This window comes from Vulpes lagopus, chromosome 1 (assembly GCF_018345385.1).
Source record: "Vulpes lagopus strain Blue_001 chromosome 1, ASM1834538v1, whole genome shotgun sequence".
NCBI classification, from domain to species: domain Eukaryota; kingdom Metazoa; phylum Chordata; class Mammalia; order Carnivora; family Canidae; genus Vulpes; species Vulpes lagopus.
The window spans coordinates 64,718,205-64,742,122 of record NC_054824.1 but is presented as its reverse complement, the minus strand read 5'-3'; the positions used below and the strand labels follow the sequence as shown (position 1 = coordinate 64,742,122).

General features: G+C 40.1%; 1 protein-coding gene across 3 annotated transcripts in view; it reads right to left on the bottom strand.

The window, feature by feature from the left end:
* Positions 1-23,918, bottom strand: part of KIF6 (kinesin family member 6) — a 377,491-nt gene that overhangs the window by 168,343 nt on the left and 185,230 nt on the right. The window lies entirely within an intron of this gene.

The following is a 23,918-nucleotide window of genomic DNA, read 5'->3' as shown; positions in this document are numbered from 1 at the left end:
GACAGACCCATTGCTTAGGCTCATCAGACCTTTTTCATCTCCCAATATCTAGGCAGATGGCTCTACAGGGAGAGGAAGGGATTATTTGATCTGCTTACCAGTGAGTCAATTCTAGAACAAAGCACAGTGTTCAAGGAACCTCTCCACCAGCCTAAGGCAGGCTAGAACTAAACTTTGCTTCATACATTAAAAAGTAAGAAATTTCAACCATAGTGACAGCTTCTGTGTGGCCCTATGGGGTCAGACCTCCAGATAGAGCCATATTGAAGTCACTTTTCACAACCCATCACTCCCCTTCCTTCCCCAAGCTCATGTTTCCTAACTTTTCTTTAATGTTCTAATATTTTTTTTTTCTCTCTGTTCTCTTTACCAGGCAGCACTCTCCTTGTTCTATTCCTGCCCAGATTTCTGTGAGTGAGAAACATCTAGCAGATTACAAATGATTGTGGTCTAGTGAGTCAACTTAATTATTTTGGAAACTCATACTTGGTTGTTTATCTTCAAAGGAAGTTTATATCCTATAACTAGGAATCTAGGATATCTTACAGAGAGGAGAATTCTATGATTCTCAAAACTTAGGATGCATCAGAATCATTTAAGGAACTTGGAAAAATGCAGTTTGCCTGTGGTGGGGCCCACATGCACCAAATGCCCACATGTGGCTCAAGATTTGGCATTTTGACAAACCTGGCCTTGACAGAGACCAAAACCTTCCCTCCCTATCAATATCTGGGCTCTGCACAGTCTACATTTTCAAGAGCTCCTCAAATGATTCAAATGCAACTGAGCCACACAGACCTCACTTAAAATATACTGGTCCACACAGTTCTCTCATCTTGCTCCAAGAGATCTCCCTAATCAGCTGTTGATAATTCCAAAGCCCATTAGGGCAGACATTCTTATCTTCCTTAGCAGATGCAAAGTTGAGGGTGGGGAAAGCTGGCTGTTTAGGTGAAGAGAGGGACAGACCGATGAGTGCTCGAGCAATTGAGGCTATAACAGAAAAGAGAAGGTTGGATGACCACAGACAAATTTTGACTCCTTCGCAATTTCTTTTAGAGCAAGGGTTAGCAAATTTCTTCTGGAAAGGGCCAGGTAGTATTTTTTTTTTCCTTTGTGGGGCTATATGGCCTCTGTTGCATCTGCCCAATCTGCTCTTATACTATGAAAGGGGCCACAGACACGTAAACATATAAACATGACTGTGCTCCAGTAAAACTTTATTTATAAAAATGGGGTGCTGGCCATGGGCTGTGGGCCATAGTTTTCTGATGCCAGGTTATAAGGTCAATATTATAAAGAATAACTTTAAACAAAATTCTCGGAGAAGAGATGTTAGGGCACTGAGTTCTACCTGCATTTTTGAAAATTATTTAAAAAACAACTGGACAGTAAAAAACTCGCTGGCACACTTGCTGAAAGTGGACTTCTCTGCAGATAAGGGATATTCAAGCACACTGGCCTCTGCTGTGAACACATAGAAGAAATAAATAGAAAGGGGAGGAAAAAAAGAAATACTAGTTTAAAAAATAGTTGATAAATGCTCTAGAAATAATGAATAACCACTCATCACTACAGAAACTGTGATATAGAGAAGCTATAGAAAGAACAAGGAACCTAGAGCCAAAGACCTTCATTCAATTCTCCCAAGTGGGCTGGGCACTGAGCGCAGCCAAGACCTTGCCCTTGGAGAGACTGAATGCCATGCGGACAGATTCCTAACCAGATGGTTGGAACTGCGTGTGTAAGAGTAGTGGAGACCCAAGAGAGGATGATCTATCTCAGCCTGAAAGTGTGGGAAGGCTTTCTAGAGGGGTGACACAAACAGAACCTTGAAAATAAAAGAGAAGTTGTCTCAATGTTTTAAAATAAAGGGGGAAAAGAGAGGGCATCACATGAAGAGGTAAAAACCATGAGCAAAAACATGCAGATGAGAAACAGCAAAATGGTGATCTCAAGCCTGGGAAGAAAGCAGGTTCAGGTCACAGGGGGCTGCATCTCCCTGCAGGTGCCTGGCATATCTGGTTTACTACCAAGTGGGTCACAGTTCCCCAAGGCTCAACAGCCCCGCTTCATCCCCTCCCCTGTACACCTCTATAAACAGTTCCTTTAAAAAGCCTCTGCAAATATCCCAGCTGAGCATGCCATCTCTGCCTGATTCTTGGTGGGACTGAAAAGTTTGGATGGAAAAGCACCCCCCCCTCTTTGGGCCAACAGTAGGAAAGTCAGCTTTTCTCAGAAGAAACCCCACTTCTAGCCTCTTCAGCATCCCTTGGATAGCCTCAGAGTGGGTGGTAATAAGCTCCAGGTAGCAAAATTGGTTCCAGTCTTTCTGGAAAGTGCTTACGATTTAGTTTGGGAGCTAGATGTGTGAATTACTTCTCACAAGAAAGAATGAGGAACTGCCTGATAGAGGTACAGGCAGGGTACTGTGGGTTCATGAGGGAGACGGTGGTGAACACTGGCTGGCGATGTCTTGTCCCACCCAGGGAGAGGCAGTGTGATGTGTGGATGCGTGTTTGAGATGGGGCATGACATCTGGGGTGGCTTTGGAAAAGGCAGAGTGGTATGCACATGGAAGATGAGGCTAGAAAGTGAAGTTGGGGCTGTGCTGTGTTCAAAGTATGGACTCTAATGAGTCAGGGATGGGAAGATCATGAAGGTAGCTGAGCAGGTGAGGGACATCCATGCAGTCCTCTGGGAAGTTCACCCAGTATGAAAATGATGAAAATGAAAGCGATTAGAGATGGTAAGAATGGACACAAAGAAACCAGATGCAATAATACAGGTGAGAGATGAGGCGATGGGAAAGAGAGGATAGTCTCCAGAGTTCAGGGGTAGAACTAGTCAGAATAAATAACCACGGTGGTAGCAGGGAACTAGGTGGTGAAGGAATCTGAAATTAAATGAAGCTTTTCCACCACAACAGCTGTTGATGTCATTAACTGAGGTAGAAAAATATGGGAGGAGGAACTAGGGAATTGGTTAAACTGGGACACATTTCCCTAAGGGGGTGCACTGAAGCACCCTGGGGGTTTGGGCTTGGTACTTACAGCATTATGATTTGAAGCCAGTTGCTTAACCTGTCTCCTCCTCAGTTCCCCATCTATAAAATGGGCAATGTTACTTACCTTATGGAGTTCCAGAAAAATTAAATGATAAGGCAAGCAAAAAGTTAGCCAAGTGCCTTATATATAAAAGTGCTTGATAAATGTCATTGTTGTTGCGAAAGGGTCATCTTGACAGAGATGGGTGTGGGGTTGAAGACAGCGGGACAGCCAGAGGTAGAGATTTGGAAGTTGTCTCCAGAGAGAATATAGTTGAGTTATGAGAAGGGCTGAAATCCATTAGGGAGAAGAGTAGAAGGAAATGGACAAAGATCTGGGAGCTGAGGATTTGCGAATTTGTTATAAGCAGATCCAGAAGGGTTCCCCCCCTCCGCCCCGCCCGGAGTGAGGCCGCATCCTACCACTTGTTCTTCTCAGGAACAAGAAGTTGTTCTTCTCTTTGGTGGTCCACCCAGGTGCCATTAAAATCTCAAGTTTTTGACAAAGATATTTTCTCCAGATATGACATGCCTTTTGTCTAGTAACTTAGTTCCCAGGAGCCTGGACTTGGAGACGATGAGAAATAAAAGTGGAACAAAGTCAGGGATTGGGGTCAGGAGAATTCTAGCAGCAGCTGGAGCAGTCTTGCAAGGTGTGGGCCATGAGTTATCCATGCTGGTTCTCAGGGCCCAGCCACAAAGATGCAAGAAAGTTTGATAACCAATGGATGGAAGGAGGAGTTCCAGATGCTAAAACTAGTAACCAAGAAGCCAGTATAAAGAATTAGAAATAAAGAAAAAGAACTTTCTTCTCTACAGAGGGATGAAAGGGGTGATGGTGGTTGGAAACAATATGCTTTTTTTAAGCTATATTCTTTCCTTTCATCCTGACTCTTTTCTGTTGTGTATATAGGATTTCGTGGATGTTCTAGTCACCATCCTTTGTTCGTGTGCTTGTGATGCTGGTGGACCATGAAGAGGGCACGTATTTCCAGGTTTTCTGATAGTTGCCCATCCATTCCTTTCTAACTCTCTTGAGTTAGGGGTCTCCATGGCCTCCCATCTGTGGGCCACACCTGTCTTGGCTATGGCAGGCTGCACATTGGCAGCCTTGGTCCCTGTGCTCTGGCGTGAGTCTCACTACCCTATGTCAGTGTTCTAATGTTCCTGGTGGTGAGCCTGGGCCCTCTTCTTCTTCTTCTCTCCATGTGGACATAAATTATGTGAAAGAAAGCATTTTGCCTCAGCTTCTTTGCCTACTTCTTCAGTTCCCCATTGGAATGCAGTTCCATCTTGAGTTTCATTCACCTTGGCTGGGACCCTGACATCTTCGCCCCCTGAATATTCTTCAACCTAAAGGACTAGCTTCTATTTCTTGTACCTCTAACCACAGGCTAAGATCTTATTACAAATTGCTGATGAAGAGCAACAGGAATGCTTCTGGCCTGACTTCTAAGAAAGCAGTCCACTAAAATTTGGTATATGAGCCAGGCAGATCTATATATTTTTGCTTTCATTTCCCAAAGAAGGTTGGTACCATCTCAAGTGTTATATAGATACAGGAAGTAGGGCTCAGAGAGGTTAAATGACTAGTCTGAAGTGACACAGCTACTGGAGGCATAGACATGAAGATTCTAGTCCCAATCCTCATGACGCCAGAGCTCATGTCCTCTCTTCCATACTTCAGTGGGAAGCCTCCTGCTGCTGTTTCCATCTGAGTTTACCATGATACTCGAGCTCCCACAGCAAGTGATCTGGCTGCCTTTTTGTGGGGGAGTCAGCCAACCCTGCAACTAGGTGTGCTTCTCCCAGTGCTGCTGGCATCTGCATCAGGTTTCCTCCTCTCCCTTCCTACCAGCCTCCTGGGTGTCTGAGCTTGCCCAAGTCCTGTAAGCAGCGGATACTGGCAGGCTGATGGCTTTACTCTCTCAGTCTCTACTCATCACGATCCAAAACATGCTGTAGCATCATTGCCCCAAAGCTAAGGAAGCTCAAGCTTTAGGTCCCTCCCTTGCATGAGTCCCTGAGAGGTAGCATGGGCACACGGCCATGAGGTGTATTTTCAAAAGTAGATATTTTAATCACAATCAGTCAAGACCACTGGACCTTTCCACTTGGACTTCCCCCCCCATTACACTTCCTATCTAGTCCAAAATTGTGGAGCAGTGGAGTGTCCACTGGCATTTGGGGGTCTGATGAAGGAGAGCATTTAATCTGGTTTTAGAGTAATATAGCTGCATGGTTCTTAGTTGCTTCTGTTTATGCTTAAGTTATTGCTACCAGTCCTGGTGTAGGAACAGTTTCCAGCAATACATTCTCCACTCATTGCGCCAACCCACCTGGCGCTCTGGCATGAAGATACAGCTCTGGAGACTATCCTACGATACAAACATGTTCTGCAGTACCCAGCACGGGAAGATATTGGCATTGGGATAGAAGATTTAAATGTAGGAACACAGAGATGGGTCTGTGCACGTAGGTAACTGCTCCAAATGTGATAGCTCGCATATGAAAGAAACGTGATGGGAGTTTCCCTAAATTTGAAAATTCTAACGACTTACATGACATTAACAAGGACAAGTTGCAAAGGTGAAAGCATGTTTTCTAAAGTGCCAATAATAGAAATAAGTTTCAGCCAACATGTTTAGAAGAGAAATTGAGTAATCTTTCTATTCTCTCTATAGGAAATAATATGACAAAATGGTTATGTGAAGTAGTAAAGATTATGCAGCAAGAAACATATAGAAAAAGTGTCACAGAGGTGTGTCAAGCAGTTAATTAAACTATTATATTTTTGTGGATTTTGTTACTTGCTAGCTTTTTAAAATTTGTAATGTGCTATGATGCAGTTCTTTTCTCATTCATAAATATTGAATTTCATATCTACTTCTGAATAATTATTTTTGAATTATTTTCTTAAAAATGACCCCTCCCCCCAAATTCATAAGCTTCAGGTCTCAGGAAACCTGGATTATTCTCTGATAGTGGAATTTACAAAAGGGTTATCTATTTCTATGTAAAAAGTCAGCAGGGTTTTTTTTATTTTAAAAATGCTTTTTTATTTGCTTCAGGAGGTTAAATGGCTCAAATGAGGAACAAATCCCTGTCCTTTCCCTTCCTGGTGCCAGATATGAACTGGCCTCTTCCCCCAGGCATTAGCACGTAGGCAGAGAAGGACATGACATGAGAGGTTGGAAGAAAACTCTTTCATGTAGGGCACAGAGTTGGAAAAGAATGCGAATGTGTTCGCTGAATGTATATTAATTACATGTACACATAAATACAAAATGTGTAAGAGATGGGGTGCCTGTGTTGGTAAGCATCCAACTCTTGATTTTGGCTCAAGTCATGATCTCAGGGTTGTGAGACAGCTCCAAGTCAGGCTCTGCACTGAGTGTGGAGCTTTCTTGGGATTCCCTCTCTCCCTTTCCCTCTGCCCCTCCCCAGCTTGTGAGACTGTGCTCTCTCTCTCCCTAAAAAAAAAAAAAAAAAAGTATAAGAGTATAAGATTTAATTTTTCATTTCTTAGGATAACTCTGGGATGGAAAGAAATGAAATCATTCAAACTTCAATTAAGTCCACCAATATTTGCCTTGCAAAAAGCACATATAGAAGCCATATATAATATTCACATGGAAGAAGATGTCATGAAACACATTTGATTATCTCATTTATGAAACAACTTGGATGACGTTTCCAAAAACAATCATCCAAACTCAAGACTTTTCATCTGGAGATAATTCCCCCTACTACTTGGTTTAACCATTTTCAGTTTAAATGAATGGATAGACAAATGCAAAGTAAAAGCACTAATTTGAACTTGACTAATGATGGAAAAATCAGCATTGTTTTCACTGATGATTAAAGTGAACAAACCAAAGAAAAGCTTAAATCATGTTTTTATGTTACATTGTGATACAGTGGATCTATAATAAAATAAATGCTCTGAGACCTCAACTGGAAAGAGAAAACTATGAAACCTACTAATTTTCTTAACTATGTGAAAAAAAATTTTCCTATATAATGCACATTAAACTCATGTGGATTGGAATGAGGTAAGGAAAATATTTCAATTATGAGGACTGGATTTCATTCTATACTTGAGGCTCTTCTTATAAGCCTCATTCTGTTTGCTCAGACAGAAGGGCTTTATCAAACCCGAATGTCTAGAAACAGGAATGCAGGCTTTCATAGTTCAGGGGGATTTAAGAAGAGAACTAGGTGATGTCATGAATAAGAACCATATTGGACAATGAAAAATAGAGGAGTTTAACACCAACATAGGCCTTGCCCATGTTTGATGTGGACTCAGATAAGACTGGCTGACTCCCCCTTCCTCAGGTGGATCACAGTCACTTGCTGCTGTGGTCCAGGCCCGTTCCCTAGCCCCCACCCCAAAGGTGTTCCCCCTGCCATCCTTCACAAGTAGTTTTTGCCCCACAACTCTTCCATTTATACTCTCTTGGTCACTGCTCTCTTTGATTCCTATCATTAGACTTATGATGCATTATCCAAGGAGAAAAAGAAAATTTCTCCCACCTACTCTCTCAAATATTTCTCTTACATTGTACCTCTGGTCTGACAACCCAGAATGCAATAGACAGAATTATCACAAAGTGATGTAGGAGATGCAGTTATTTTATCTCTTCTGCCACAAACAGGGAAGGAAAAGCTGCAAGGGCACCCTCCCCACTGCCAGCCAGCTATAAAGAAATATTGCTAGGTCAAAACTTCATGGACAATAATTCCATCAATGCGGGAATATCTAAATCACCTGTGATATAACCACATTTATGCATCATTTAAAATGACTGAGATGGATCTATATATATATGACAATGGATAAACCTCCAAGACACATTATTGAGTGAAAACAGAAATTTCAGAATGACAGCATTTACTCCAAAGTAAGTTTCATGAGGGCAAGGATCATTGTTTTATTTAGAATTCAACTACCAGCACCTACAACAGTTCCAGGGCAGAGTAGGCACTTAAATATTGCTGAATTTGCTGAATATTGAATGACTATGGAGCAACTCAGAAATATATTCACATTAAATAATGTTATATATTCTCTATGAATTTATTGTATATATATAAATAAAAATAGGTACTTACATATAGTAAATATAAATATATTTATATTCTTTAAGTAATATATAAGTAATAATATACATTATGTAAATAAAATTTATATTATTCATATATTTTGAATTATGTATTATATCTATATAAACATATACATATATGTAAGCAAATAAACATGTATATGTAGAAAAAGGGAAATTGAAAAAAAAAAAAAGAAAAAGAAAAAGGGAAATTGCACACATAAATATAAAGAATAAGTAAGAAAAATGATCTCATACACATAATTCTAACTGGGAAGGTAGGGATTGAGAGACTGGAGTGGGTTGCTAAAGGAAAGTTGGTGCTACTCATAAGGTTTTAATTATTTTACAGGAAAATATGGGCCAGTATTACTTGTAAAATTTAAAGTTCTATGGAATAATTCTTGCTAAGCTATGTGGATGTTAAAGACACGTGATATAGAAGAAACTTACAAGATCCTTCTACAGGCTGCACACAGCAAATTTTGGGTCTGTCCTGATAATACACTTCCCAGATTTCTGCACCTGTTCCCAGAAAGCCAGCTGTGGTTGGTTCCCCAAGCCCTTTCCTGCTCTTTCCTGATACAAGTGAGCCCTGGGAGGAGTGAGCCCCGGGAGGTAGGCGCAGTCACATTTCAGTCCTTGCTCTCTCACTATCCTTCTCCCACTGGCCAGCATGCTGCTTTCCAGGCTTCTGGAAAATGGGCCCTCACTACTAAGGACCCTGCACACACATGACATTTCCTCAGATTACCTCCGTTTATCTTAGCCAAGAAAGAAGTTGAACAAAACACACTAAGGTAGAATGATAGGTATTTCTAGCTTAACCTTCTTGAGGCTGTTATCCCATTTACCCAAGTGAAACTGAAACTAACATGATTTCCAGCTTAGGAGAGGACTATCTGGAGCAGAGCATCCCTTGCCCCCACCAGAAGTCTCTACTGTTAGGGACATGGAAAGGATGGAAAGGAGAGAGAGTTATATTGAGAATCTGGGCTGCAGCAGGGACCAGCTGACCATCGCACCTTAACCTTTGGCAGATTTGGTGTGTGACAGTGAATGACACAGACTTATGGGACTTCCTCTCTATGGATATGTTAGTTATCAGAAACTAACATACCAGAAACTATGTCACCTACTGCCCTTGGTGAAAAATGGGGCTTTAAACCCTGGAGTCGATCTCTATCAAACAAAACCATCCCAGAAAAATGGCTAATTGAACGTGGAAGCAATGAGTCTGGGAATAATGAGGTCCTGTGGGCTCTATTTGCTAATGGCAGGAACTGATTATTTCACACAGCATATGTAATTAAAATGGAAGGGGTAATGAGCAATGATGTTATGAAATGAATATGCTAACCAATTAGGTTTTTACTTCTGCTTAAAAATTTTTTTAAAGAGCCTATCTATTGTATATCCAAGCGAACATAATCAGCTTAACAAACCTTAATGAGTTCGGAGAGAGCAATAGACCACTGAATCCTGCCTATCTCCCTATAGGGCATTATCAAAAAACCATCTCGGGTCTTGGTGAGAAAAATCTCTCTTTCTCTCTCTCTCTCTCTCACACACACACACACAAACACACACACATACACCACATTAGGCAGAGCATCACTTTTCCATGATCTCATACATATCAAATGCTGTTCTGATCCTGCTTGTGTTCACAGAATAAAATGGGTCACAGGAATTCATTGAGACTATAAGGGCCAGATAAATGCTAGAGGACAGCAACCCAGTAGCTGCCAGACTTAATGGAGTGGAACAAAACTGAAGTTTAACTTATGAGTCAGTAAATCAACCATTTAGATAGTTCTGGACCAGTAAGTATGGCAGGCCATTCGTTTAATTTAGTATGGACTAAGAAGACTAGAATAGGACATGATATACTAGAAAAGCACAAAGGACAAAAGAGTTGGTGTGCACATATGTGTATTGTGTGTGAGTGTGGGTGTGTGTGCAGTATATTGTGTATCTGTAGTGTGTGTGCATTATAGTATATGTACACGTACATATATTTACATGGCTGTGATTGATGGAAATGATTAAGTCATCCTGTGTTATCTGAGTTAAGTGATGAGCATTGCAGACTAATGGTTTAAAAGGCTCAAATGCTCTTTCTTGTATTAGTGGACTGTAAAATTCTAAGGCGACACATCTCACTGTGAGTTTGACTGTAATATGGGAGAATGACTGAATAACATAGTGCTTGAAATATGAAGTACTATACTACAGCCTTGTAAAAAGAATATGTCAGGCATTTGCTTGTGGTCACAACTGTCAATTTCTAATGAAAAGAGAAAGATATTATACCTACATTCAAAAATCCAGATAGTGTTTATGCTCAACTAGATCACTTTTAGTAATAAGACATGAAGAGTGAGCCAAGAGTGAGTCAATCATTACATGGTAGTACTTATTGGAATAACCATTGTCTGACACCCATTAAGCTCTTGTGGATGAAGTCATTCACATGCTGCAAAATGTCACCCAAGCCATCCAAATGGCCAATGCTGAGCTCTAGAGAAGTAAAACTAAAAAGAGCCTTGTAAACACATCTCAATAGTACAATTAGAGAGGGAAACTCCATCACCTAAAAACTCAGGGCAGTGATGAGTTGGTTTTTATACGCAATGAAGATGGGAACACTGCAGTGTTAAATATTAATATACCTTGTTATATCCACCAACTTCGCAAAGGCCTATGACATCATTCACAGAACTGAGCTATGGAAGCTTCTAAGTCTGGCTGCCTTGAGAAGTTCATAAACATCCACAGGCTCTCCTGATTGTATGGTTAAGTCAGAGTAGGAGTACTTCAATGGAAGAGAGTGCTATATATTATAGTTCTACTTTGGTTTGTCAGCTTGAGGAAACGAGGTTCATGGTATTTCTGGGCATATAAAAAACTTCTGATAGAAATAAGCTATATTATTAATGAAAGCATTGGTTATAGACCTTATTTCCAAAAATGACCATATACAAATAACTGAGCTCTCGGAACACACTCACAAGATATGGAGTTTATAATGCCATGCCAGTACTGGTCACTGAAGATAAATCTGAAGAATAGATAGCTGGATAAAGTAGCATTGGGTGAACTCTACATGGAGCAAAAAAATGTTCATGGGGAATATTGTATAGCAGGTGTTATAGAGAGCACAAGCATCCCATGAGATACTGAGAGGCATTCTGAGGCAAAAGTTTGAGAAATGCTATGCATTGTAACCCTCCTGTCCTCCTGCTAAGATCAGAAACTTGAAATTCTACCAGAGTAGAAAGAGACAGATATAGAACAAAGGATAAAAAACTGCTTTGTTTGGTTCTAGCATAAAGATAACACTTGATGGGATGGGCACTGGGTATTATACTATATTTTGGCAAATCGAACTTCAATTAAAAAATACATATCTATATATAAAAAAGATCAACTCTACCCCCCCCCCCCACTAGAGTCCTGCAGCAGTTCCACTTGCCCATAAACCCACACAGACCCCCTATTCCTTTTCTGGAGCAATTTCTTTTTTTTATATAATAAATTTATTTTTTATTGGTGTTCAATTTGCCAACATACAGAATAACACCCAGTGCTCATCCCGTCAAGTGCCCCCCTCAGTGCCCGTCACCCATTCACCCCCACCCCCTGCCCTCCTCCCCTTCCACCACCCCTAGTTCATTTCCCAGAGTTAGGAGTCTTTATGTTCTGTCTCCCTTTCTGATATTTCCCACACATTTCTTCTCTGGAGCAATTTCTTAAAGGCTGACTAGAAACCCTCATACTAAGGAAATATCACAACAAAGAAAAGGGCCAGGGTAGTGTTGTCAGATAAAATATAAGATTTTCCAGTGAAATCTGAATTTAAGAGGAATGACAAACTTTATGTTTTAGTATAAGAGGGTCCCATTCACTATTTGGGTCATGCATTGTATATTTTCTCTTTTTGTTTTCTAAATCTGACAATCTCAGCCAGAAGGCACATCTTTTTTTATCAGTTTTGGGACAGTACCCCACACAGGTTCATGAGGTTCAACATATTCAGAAAATGGATTGCTGTAGGACTCCCACAAAATGTCTGTTCATCAAAATGAAGTACAATCACCGGAAGCCAAGAACTTACCAGAGTCACAGAAGCATAACTAGAAATTGGAGAACCAAAAGATCAGCTTGAAATGCAGCTGGAGGGAGTGAGGTTGTTAGTATTTCTGTGCAAAGCTTTCTGGTTCAGGGAGGTTAAGAGGTAGAATAACAGGTGACAGAAAGCTTTTCAAACAATGACTTAGGGTCTAATGAAAAGACAAACTTCATGTGTACAGTGAAGCAAGGCTCACTGTTTCCCAGGTAGTCTTTGGTGCCACACCCACTCTGCCCCTCGACATATACACTGATTGTAGTGAATATCAATAACACAAACATGAAAACCAGCTGAACTTAACTGTAATAGGAGCAGAGTGGTAAATTCTGGCTTGGATTGTCAGAGCAACTGATGTTTTACAAAGATCATGTCTTATGCTACAAATAAAGTCAGGGTTCATCTATCATGTTTCCAAAATACATTCCCTGTTGAACATAGTGACAGAAACTATTTTCATTTTTGTTGGTATAAATCCCAGAAAATTGTATCTTCAAAAGGAAGTGCTGATGAATTCTCAAACTCCAGGGTGAAGGCAAATGCTGTAGCTCAGTGCAATTATTGTCTCTCATTGCAAGTTGAAGTCCGACTATGTGATGGCCAGAGGGCAATGACAGAGTTAACTTTGTCAGAGAGAAGATTTAAAGATTCTCAGCTCTATGCCTGACCCAAATCAAACGGACCAGAAAAAGAATCTCCTTGATTCAGTTCTATTCCTTTTGCTTTAGTGTCTCTATGTTACCTCCAGAGGGGGCTCTGAGGAGGCCTCTGAACACAAGACCTATTTAGGAGCTTACAATTTAGGAAATGCAATACCAAAATTCTAAGTATCTGACTTAGGAATGACCCCTATCTACAAAGCCACAAAACTGCCAATGATGCGAGTGTTCCCATTACTAGGAGAGTGGCTGTTATCGCTAGAATCAACCAGGACTCCATCAAGAGAAGAACATGTGGGAGACATAGAAACTGCTCCCCATAATGTGGGAGACATAGAAACTGCTCTGCTCTCTACTAGAGAATTTCCAGCACCTTTCCTAGCTTTCCTGTGCTCTACCTTTGTCCTAAACCCACAGGTCCTGTGTATTTCACTGTAAGTGGAACGTTCCAGGAGCCAACTGATCTTTCTCCCCATCCCCATTCCAAAACATCATCCAGGGAGAGTTCATGTCAAAGGAAATCATCAGAAGCATATCATTTAAAAACCAGTAAGAGACTGAATCTGCCACACTTACCAGGCCTGTAGCCTCAAAGATAGTCAATCCTACCATGACTTCTATCCCTATCATCTTTGGCCACCCACAAAATGCAAGCCCCTAGAGGCAACTGTCATCTCACTTATTATTCTTTACTTCCTTGCCCTACCTCAATGTCATTCCACCCATTCCTCCTTCCACTGCTGGCCTCCCTGAGAACCTGTCCTACTCTGCTCTCTGGACCTCACAATCATTGTTAAGTAAGCTCTCCCACATGGTCAACATTATAATGGAATACCACCTTCAGCTCTTTCTCTTTAGTGAAATCTGACTTTTCCTTCAAGGATATTGACTTGTCATCTGGAGCCTTCTCAAGTAGAAGATGTTCATTCTCCTGTAGTGTAAATACTAGAAGGGCCAGAGATAGTGTGGCCTTTTTCTGAGTCACCAGTACTATTTCAAAATCACTATTTTTAACACCAAGGCCCAAATCTTTCTTCCTTTGAGATTTGTGCCATTTGGTCCTGCTGCTACCCACTCTCCGATGCTGCAACTTAAGGTATATATTAGTCCAATGAGTGAACAAACCACCCAGCTACCCTAAGCAGACTTGGGCTCCTGGCTCACAGTTTTTCTTTCTGCCCCATTTCCTGCCAATATCCTAAATGACTTCAACACCCACAAAGAAACTCCGTTTAACAACGCTAGCCTGAAAATTTTTTCACTTCCAATGATCTCTGTGACTATTTATGCCTCACTTCCTCTCCTCCCACTCTTCAATCTGGTACAGTGAGCTTTCTGCTCCCTCACTCTGAAATTGCTTTGGCAAAAGTCACTGATCACTTCCCATCCAAATCCAATCGACTATGCAGTTCTCATCTAACTTGACCACTCTGCAACATCCAACACTGTTAACCACATCCAGCTCCTTAGAACTCAGCGACTTCTGAGATTTCGCTCTCTCTTGACCCTCTCTTGCCTTTCACAGTTCTGCTTTGCTGGTTCTTCTGCTTCAGCCTACCCCATTAATACTGGGGATCCTAAGCATTCTGTCTTTGATCCTTTTGTCCTCTTTTTCCTTGCTACATATCTCCCTGGACCACCTAGTCCACTCTCATGGCTATAAGTCAGTGATCCGTGTCTCTAACCCCTTGTCTTGAGCACTAAAGCTATGTATTTACTAGCTTAGACACTTCCATTTCATACTCCATGTCAACAAATCCATAATTAAATGAATAAACTCTCCTTCCAGACCTGCTTCTCTTCATGGCTCATGGTCTTGGTAACTGGGAGTCATTTCCAATTGTTTATCTTACCGCTATTCTAACCAGTTGCAGTCAGTTCTCCTTCCTATGTACCTCTAACACTTTTCTCATCTTTTCAATCCCTAGTGTGGCTGGTTTGACCCAGGCTCTTATAATTTCTGACCTTGACTGATACTACAACATCCATTCTACCTTCCCCACCTAGTTCCCAGTTTACTCAGAACATTGCCATTAATGATCTTTCTTTAACAGAAATATGACCATACTATGCCCCTATTAAAAAGTTATAATGGTTCCTAATTTCCAGGACAATTAAGTTCTAAGTTTGGAAACATGGCTTTTGAGCTTCTCATGAGCTGTTCCTCTTCAGCTTTATTTCTTGGTAAACACAATTCTATCCACAAAACCCTATAGTCTGGCCAAACCAAAGGCTTGAGCCATCATAAACATGCCATGTTCCACATTTCCATGCTATTGTTTGAGACGTTGCCTAGGTGCTCTGTCTTTTGCTTCCCTTCTCCATTCATTCTCCCAGACAGAAATGTGATTACTCTTTGAAGATTTTGTTCAAGTACCACTTCTTCCATACAAGTTTTCCTAAATCTACCCAGAAAGACTTGACTGTTACTTTTCCATGTCCCATAGTACTCTTTGTGCACGTTCACAATAGGTCCTCTTCTAGATTATAAACCCTTTAATAGGTACTGGGTCTCATTCACTAGCATAATAACTGGCACATAGCTTCAACTCAATGTTTATTGAATGAATTAATAAGAGCCATTTCTCCTGCAGCTAACAATAGTCCTTCATGCTTCCCAGAGCCTCTGTAGTAGAGTCTAAACTCTCCACATCATCCAGAATAGCACAGTACTTCATGTGTTCTACAAAGCAAATCTACAATTGGTGAAAAAGTAACATTTTATTGCCAAAATCTGGCCAAGATTCTGTAGGGACAAGCACATGTACACATGAGTGTATGTGTGCGTGCGTGAGAGAGAGAGAGAGAGAGAGAGAGAGAGATTGAGTATGCTTCTGTTCCTCTGCTCCCAGAATGAAAGAGTATGTGTTCTTGACATCCCAAGGAGGAATGCAGAATATATTTTATCATGAAAACAATGCTGAAAATAGTAATTGGATAATACAATTCCTATATTTATTCAGCTTTATGAGTCATATTACTATAGAGCAATGTTATGAGCTGTAAATGACATCATTCAGCTAAATTTAAGCAGTGCATTGGTACTTTGGATATCCTGAAAAACTCACTACCTGTGGTGGATACTATGATGTGAAATCCAGATACCTCTTCAAGAATGAAGAACTTCAAGAATAAAATACCTATAAGTTTAAACAAGGAGGTAAAAGACCTATATATAGAAAACTACAAGACATTAATGAAAGAAATTCAAAGAAGAACATACAAATAAATGGAAAGATATTTTGTGTTCATGGACTGGAAGAATAAACATTATTAAAATGTCCATGCTACTTAAAGCAATCTACACATTCAATGCAATCCATATAAAAATTTCAATGGAATTGTTCAGAAATAAATAGTCATAAAATTTGTATGGAATTACACACACATAATAGTCAAAGCAATACTAAGAAAGAAAACGAAGCTGGAAGAGGCATTGTGCTCCTCAATTTCAACCTATGCTATAAAGCTATGATAATTAAAACAATGTGGTATCATCATAAAAACAAATATATAGATTAATGGAACAGAATAAGACTCCAGAAACAAACCCACACATACATGGCCAGTTAATTTATGACAAAAGAGGCAAGAATATACAATGAGGAAAGGACAGTCTCTTCAACAAGTGGTGCTGGGAAAACTGGACAGCCACATGCAATAAAATGACACTGGACCACTATCTTACAACGTACAGAAAATTAATTCAAAATAGATTAAAGATGTGAACATAAGACCTAGAACCATAAAACTCCTAGAAGCCAATAAGAATTTTTGAATCTAACGCCAAAAGCAAAAATAAACAAGAGGGACTACATCATACTAAAAAGCTTCTGCACAGCAAAGGAAACCATACAAAATGAAAAGGTGACCTACGAAATAGGAGAAGATATCTACAAATCATATATCTGACAAGGAGCCAATATATGAAATATAAAGAACCCATACAACTCAAAAGCAAAGCAAAACAAAACAATAAAACCTCCCAACAATCTGATTAATAATGGGCAGGAGATGTGAACAGATATTTTTCCAAAGACACACGGAGGGCCAACAGGCACATGAAAAGATGTGCCTGTTGGTCCATCAACATCTTTTAATCATTAGGAAATGCAAATCAAAAGCACAATGAAATATCACCTTACATTTGTAATATTGGCTATTATAAAAAAGATAAGAAATAACAAGTGTTGGCAAGAATGTGGGGAAAAGGAACCCCCTGTGCACTGCTGGTGGGAATATAAATTGGTACAACCACTATGGAAAACAGTATAGAAGTTCCTCAAAAACCTAAAAATAGAACTACCTACCATATAGCCCAGCAATTCTACTTCTAGGTATTGATCTAAAGAAAAGGAAAACACTAACTCAAAAAGGTATATGTACCCCCCATGTTCATTGCAGCATTATTTACAATGCCAAGATATGGAAATGACCTAATGTCCACTGATGATGAATGGATAAACTGTGATATGTACATAGATAGGTAGATATAGATAGATATTATGCAACCATAAAAAAGAATTGTTTTGCCACTTGTGATACCATGGATGGACTTGAAGGGCATTATGCTTAGTGAAATAATTCAGACAGAGAAAATACTGTAGGATCTCTCTTATATGTGGGATCTAGAAAAAAAAAAAAAAAACAATCCCAACAACTCATAGATATGGAGAATAGATTGGTGATGACTAGAGGTGGGGATGGGGAGTAAGGAAATAAAATTAGGATAAAAAAAAAAGAATGAAGGATTTATTCCTCCAGCTCCTAAGACTACAGTAGCAGAAAGTCCTCAGTTGTCAACCCTCTTTGGGGATTTTCCCAGGTGAAGAAAGCTGCCTCATTTAAAGCCTTGCCTCCTTTCAGGGGCAGGCCCGTATCCAATGACTAATCATCATGAAGGTAGAAAGGCCCTGTCCCATTGCCTCAACTAGAGACAACTCTAAAAGATCTGCTCAGTGTCAGAGGCCCTGAGGCTTTTGTCAGGACTACATCACAGCTCAGGCTTTTGCTCTGCCAAGTCCAGCATTCCTCCTCTCACTTCCATAGCTGTTGGTCCCCAGGGCCCTCTCTAATAAACATCTGGCTGAGATTCTGTTTCCCAGGGAACCCAACCTCCCTGTATATGGGAGAATGAAAGCTGAGCTCTAAATAGTCACCTGAAAAATTAATTTTTGGATGTAATGTTTAATAAAATAAAAATGACCTGTGTTCTGACACAATCTTCATATTTATGATTCTTTATCCTCGAGTCAAAAGATAGGGTTCCCATGCCCAGAACCATCACTAACTTTCTGTTGCATACAAATACATAACTTTGGGCACTTGGTCTTCTATGATTGGTTGGTCCTCTACCAGGCCTGAGTGGGGTCACTTCTTGCAGGAAGTGGGGTCACTTCTTGCAGGAAGTTTTGAAGGAGATTTGAAAGTATCCCTCCTATTAGAAGAATCAATTTGTTTTTTCTTGGTGATTCTAGAATAATACTCATTCAAATTCATGGAAATAAACATACAAGCAAACATACAATGTAGAAGTTTTTCCCATTCAGGCTCATACTATCTGGCTACAGCTTCTACCCTCTCCTCCTTACCGCTATCAGCAGTCCTCACCTTTAGTCATTTCGCTGAGCACTGACCATGGTCTTCCTCTACATATCTAACCCAGCAATTTTACCGTCCATAGGCAATAGGACACTTCTTGGACACCTCTAGTTCTTTGATTATTCCCCATATTCAGAATCTGTGTTCCCCTTCCTGACAAAACTGTTTTAATTTTTTCCCCTTCCTGATAAAACTGTTTCCCCAAAGAATATGGAACTGATGATTGACTAGGCTACAGTTTTGGAGTAATCCTCAACTCTCCAGACCCTTTTCTTGAACATTCTCATTATACTAAAATATAGCTCTGTCTACCTACTTATCCCCCCAACTAGATTAAAAATTCCTGAGATGCTCATAGATGATAACTTCCAAGGGGGGTAGGTAATGTCACATGGCAGCTTATGGGTATCTGTTGAATCTAACTGAATGTCAGAAGTTGAGTCCCATCTAGGGCCATGCTGTTTTCCTTTAGAAAATACATGACTCCTATTTGTTTGTTTACTTTTTAGGTTTGAAGACCTAAATCACAAAGATTATCAGATAAAATAAATGGACATGGGGGTAAGCCTTGATTTTAAACCTAAAGCAGAGATCTGTTCTAAGTTTCTCTCTCTCTCTCCTCTTTCTCTTTTTTGGGCTTCATTTATTCATTTCATCTAATCTATGGACCCTTCAAATTAGAGGAATGCAAAGATGTATTTCTCAGAGGTAGCACTTGGAATAACCTCAATACTGTCCCCTGCAGAAGTAAGATTGGCCATGTAGCTACAGAGAAGGCTAAGGTCCATGTATTGACTATCTTTTTAATAGAATTTATAGGGAAATGCAAGGACAAAAGTGTGGTCAGTTCCAAAAGCGAGGGTAAGATGGATCATGAGTGGTTTTGAAAGCAAGAGGTGAACATTTGTGCCTGAGGCTTGCAACAAAGCAAGTTGGAAAAGATCTTAGAAAAATCTAATCTCTATTCTTTTTCTCTGGTTTTATTGGGTGAGTTTTGCTCTATTGATTTTTCTTTGAGCTCTTCTTTTCAACTTCATGGATGATGGAGTATATTAAATCTTTGTAACAGTAGCTTTTGGTCCAGAGAGCAATCATCCTTTGAGCATGAGTAAAGCAAACTCAAGGAATGGACTCCAGGTTTGAAGCAGCATGCCAGAGAAGTGCCAGCTTCCCTGTTCTCCTGTCCACCAAGGTGCATCCTTGGTGCCAGAAGAATGGGGAAATCCAGGAAGAGGGAGAAGAACCAGAGATACTTATGCCATGGAGAACTGCTGTGGGCTCTCTGTTTTAGCTCTTCATGTTCCCTGCCTTTTTTCTATCTCCATCACTCCCAACTTGGACTACTCTAGCTCCTAAACCATATACTCACAGCTCCAAGCATCTCATCTCCAAGACATTTTAAAGATTTCTTCCACAAATACCTTCCCAGAGCACAGCTATCACCATGCCATACCTCTGTCTTGGTGGTTCCCTACAGCCTGGTGAAGGGAATTCCCTGGTGTGGCATTCATGGGTTTTTGTAACATGGTAAGAAATTAAAACAACCTGAAAGCATAAAAGTTAAAAGGGGGAAGTTCCCATCTATTCCTCTACTCCCTCTCCCTGAAGCAGCCATTCCAACAATTTCCCACTCATTTTTCTAATCTTATGTATTTGGACTTCCTGTAGCTCTCCAAGGCCCCAGTGAAACAAGTACCCTTGCCAACTCTACATATTTTTCCTTGTTTTCCTCTTCCCAAGCCTTTACTCATAATATTCTTTAAACATGGAATGCAATGGAATGTTCTTCCCTCCGTCTTTGTCCAAATTCTACCAATCCTTCGAGACCTAACTTCCATGTCACTTGCTTTGTAATGCTTTCCCAATCTGCTTATTAAAAACCCCTGCCTTATCCTTTGACTTCCCATAGTATTTCTTCTAGCTCCTGCATATGGCACTTGTTACTTTATTCTCTGCTCTTTGGGTACCAAGCCTGCCTCTGCTACTTAAACATAAGTTCCCAAGGGCAGAAACCATTTCTCAGTTTCCAATGGGGCCCCCTCCAACCCCTACCCTTGGACCTTCCATGAACATAGTGGGAATTCAATAAATTCTTAGGAGTAAATAAGAAAAGAGCCTAGAGCCTCCAGGCTGTGTGGCTTTGGCTTTGGCTTTCAATTCACCTTTTAAAATGCCAGTGACATCACCTGTGATGAGTGGGTTCAGTTAAAGGATGTGGTGAATCATCAGGGGCTTTTGGAATACTGACTGGTTCCAGGTGACTCTCTACAACACAAAATCAGAGAACTAAAAAAGTAAACAACAACAAAAACCCAAAACCAAACAAGAAAAACAAGCTATCAAAGTCCTGCTATTTAAAGAGAACCATATGAGTCTTTTCAAAATGTGGAGTTGAACAATCCCTCTCATTACTTCAATGAAACCAAAACAGACATTAACCTCCAAAAAACCAAGAAGCCTCAAAGCCCCTAACCTTCCTTCCTCTGCCTTGGCAGGCTGCTTGCACAATGACTGTGTGGGGCTCTCTAGTGAATCATGAATTTAGTTTCATTTTCTTTTAGTACAAGAAATTTGAAAGAAGTCATTTTCAGCCTGAGGTGAAGGTGAAGGGGAGAAGGAGGAGGGTCATCAGAGGGGAGACAGTTTCACAGCAGTTCCAGAGTGGAGGAGGCCAAATCTACTTGCTTTCTGCATTGAACTCAGTCCAAAGGATGGTTAATAGAAATGGACAACACCTACATAAGGCAGAAATCTTTCAAAACAACATGCTTATTAATTTTTTGTATTTGGCTTAGTTTACACAAGCTTCTTGTATAAAATAATGCAATAATAAAATCCTAATCAGCTTCTAGGATCTTAAATATTGTAACAAACTATCCCATTACCTGTTGCTTTGTAGCTCTGATTCATCCACAGCGGTTTCATCCTATCTGTAGTTTTGCCAAAAAATAAAATCAATCCTTCATCAGTTTCTCCTCCAAATGCTTAGATCATGATCAATCCATTTGTGAGCCTACTCCTATTCAAAGTTATTGCTAGAACTATATACAACGACAGTTAAAACAACTAAAAAATCCTTTCAACTATAAGGCTCTTCTCCAAAACTCTTTTACCTCATTTGTACTTGGACTTTTTTTTTTTTTGTACTTGGACTTTACAAACAATTTCCATTATTTTTTTTCAGTGATTTTCTATTCAAGTAAACTTAATTCATTCTTCAAATAAAACTACAGTCTGTCTTGATAGTAGTATCAAGGGAGGAGAAGGGTTACTGAAAAAGTTGACTATAATTATGAGTTAGGAGAGAGATTATGAGACGCTGTGGGGAAGAAGAATTATGAGAAGGGAGATGGTGTGGGCAAGAGAAAATAGAAACAGAAAAGGTCTGGCACACAGCAAGGGGTGGGGCAGTGATATCTGAGGCCATTTCTGCACCGGCATAATGGTGCATGTCTTTACAGAAGCTCAGTGAACAGCTCCTTCTATCGTGAGCATGGGGTTCTCACATGGGTACTGACTGTGACTTTTCCTGTCAGCAGAGATGCCAGGCTCTGCTCTCTCTAGCCAACAATGCCAACTGCTGCACTGTTCCTTACCTCTAGAAGGGCTTCATCAGCCACCCAGAGACCTGGGGCCCATCCTTACCCTTATTCCCCACAAGAGGGGAGTCACCAAGCCCTGCTCACTCTCCCTCCTAAATGCTTCTGATCCTTACCTGCCCCACTGTCTCTCTCATCATCCTCACCCTTTGGCCTGGACCACTATACTACAGTGGCCTTCTAAGCAGTCATGAATATTCTGTGTCCTCTGACAATCTATTCTGCATGTGTGGCTCAACCTGTCTTCCCAGCCTCTCCCTGCCCACATCCCATGCATCTTGGCCTTTTCACTTCCTAGAATGCTCCTTTCCACCACAAAACCTCCAAAAAATGATTCCTTCGGCTTACAATATTCCTTCCAGCCATGCTCCCACCCTCATGCTCCTTCTTGGATTTTCTGATCTTAAATCAAGGTAGGGTTCTCTGGCATGTGCCCTGTCAGTAATACAGAGGTGTACTTTTATAATTAATCGTTCAAAGTTCTCTTTTCTATTGTTCACTAAGTGCTCCGAGATCAGAGGTCATGTTTGTCCTCGTATGTTCTTGTGTAATAGGGGAGGAAAACAGGAGCCTATAGGATAAAGATTAGATGAGTTAATTCAAGCAGGAAACTTTGAATAGTACCTGATATATATCTAAGGGCTATGTGAGCTTTAGTTATCATAGTAATAATTAGCGTGGCACCTAGAACAAAATGCGTATTCAATAAATATATGTTGAATGAATAAAGGAATAAATAAATTGATGGATGAACTAATGAATACACCAATCCACAGGGCCTCATACTTCTTAGGACCAACTGTTACCCATAAGAGTATAGGAATGCTGTAGGGAAAACAATCATAGAGAGAGATAATTGCTTTCCCTGTCTACTGCCATCATGATAAGTTGTAAAAAAACATTTTTGGTTTCCTTCGATTTTGAATTTATTCTACTGTGTTGCTAAATAAATATTCAAAGCAAGGAGATTTAGAATTAAGAGATAAAAGGATATAATATCATGAAGTATATTTCTAGGCTTTTCGACCTTGTCTTTATTAATTAAAAAATGCCTTTCTTAATGAGTACCATACTCTAATTATTCCCAAGCTAAATCCTTTAGAAAACCATGCATATCATGTTGCCCATCCCAACAAATATTTATACAGAAAATTTCAACCTAAGTTGGCAAAAAGGGGAAGTTTACACCTCTTAGTTCTAGTCCATTTCATATTTCAGATTCCTCAATGTCTTCAAGATGGGGAGCTTCAAGAGAAAGGCATCAATCACATGACTGTACATCATACTCTGCTGGTCTAACAGGAAGAGAAACTAACAAACCAACTTGGGCCTCTAGTATGGTTCTGTAGTTGTAAAACTGACATACTGGTCAAAAGCTACAAGTGGGGAAAGTGCCTCTGAGTTGATCCAACCCTGTCAAATCTTACTATCTGACAAAGTTTTGTTTATTATCCTTTAAGCCAGATTATGATAATATTTTTAAATTATTTTGTTGCAGATAGCTTGCTTGGATTTAGAAATAAATACTGTGTCATCACATTGGCAATGCAACATTTGTCCTTATTCCTTCCCTCCTCTATCAGAGGAAAGGTTTTGTTCCTTTCTCTAACTTTAATTTTTCTCCAGTTGCCCTGGATCCATCTATTTCTGCCTCTGAGCTCTAGGACAATTCATACTTTGTGTTTTCAATTTACTCATCAATTTTGGAAACTTGTATTTAAAAGAATCGATAGTAATTAAAATAATTATAACCATTAAGTTGTCATTTATTCA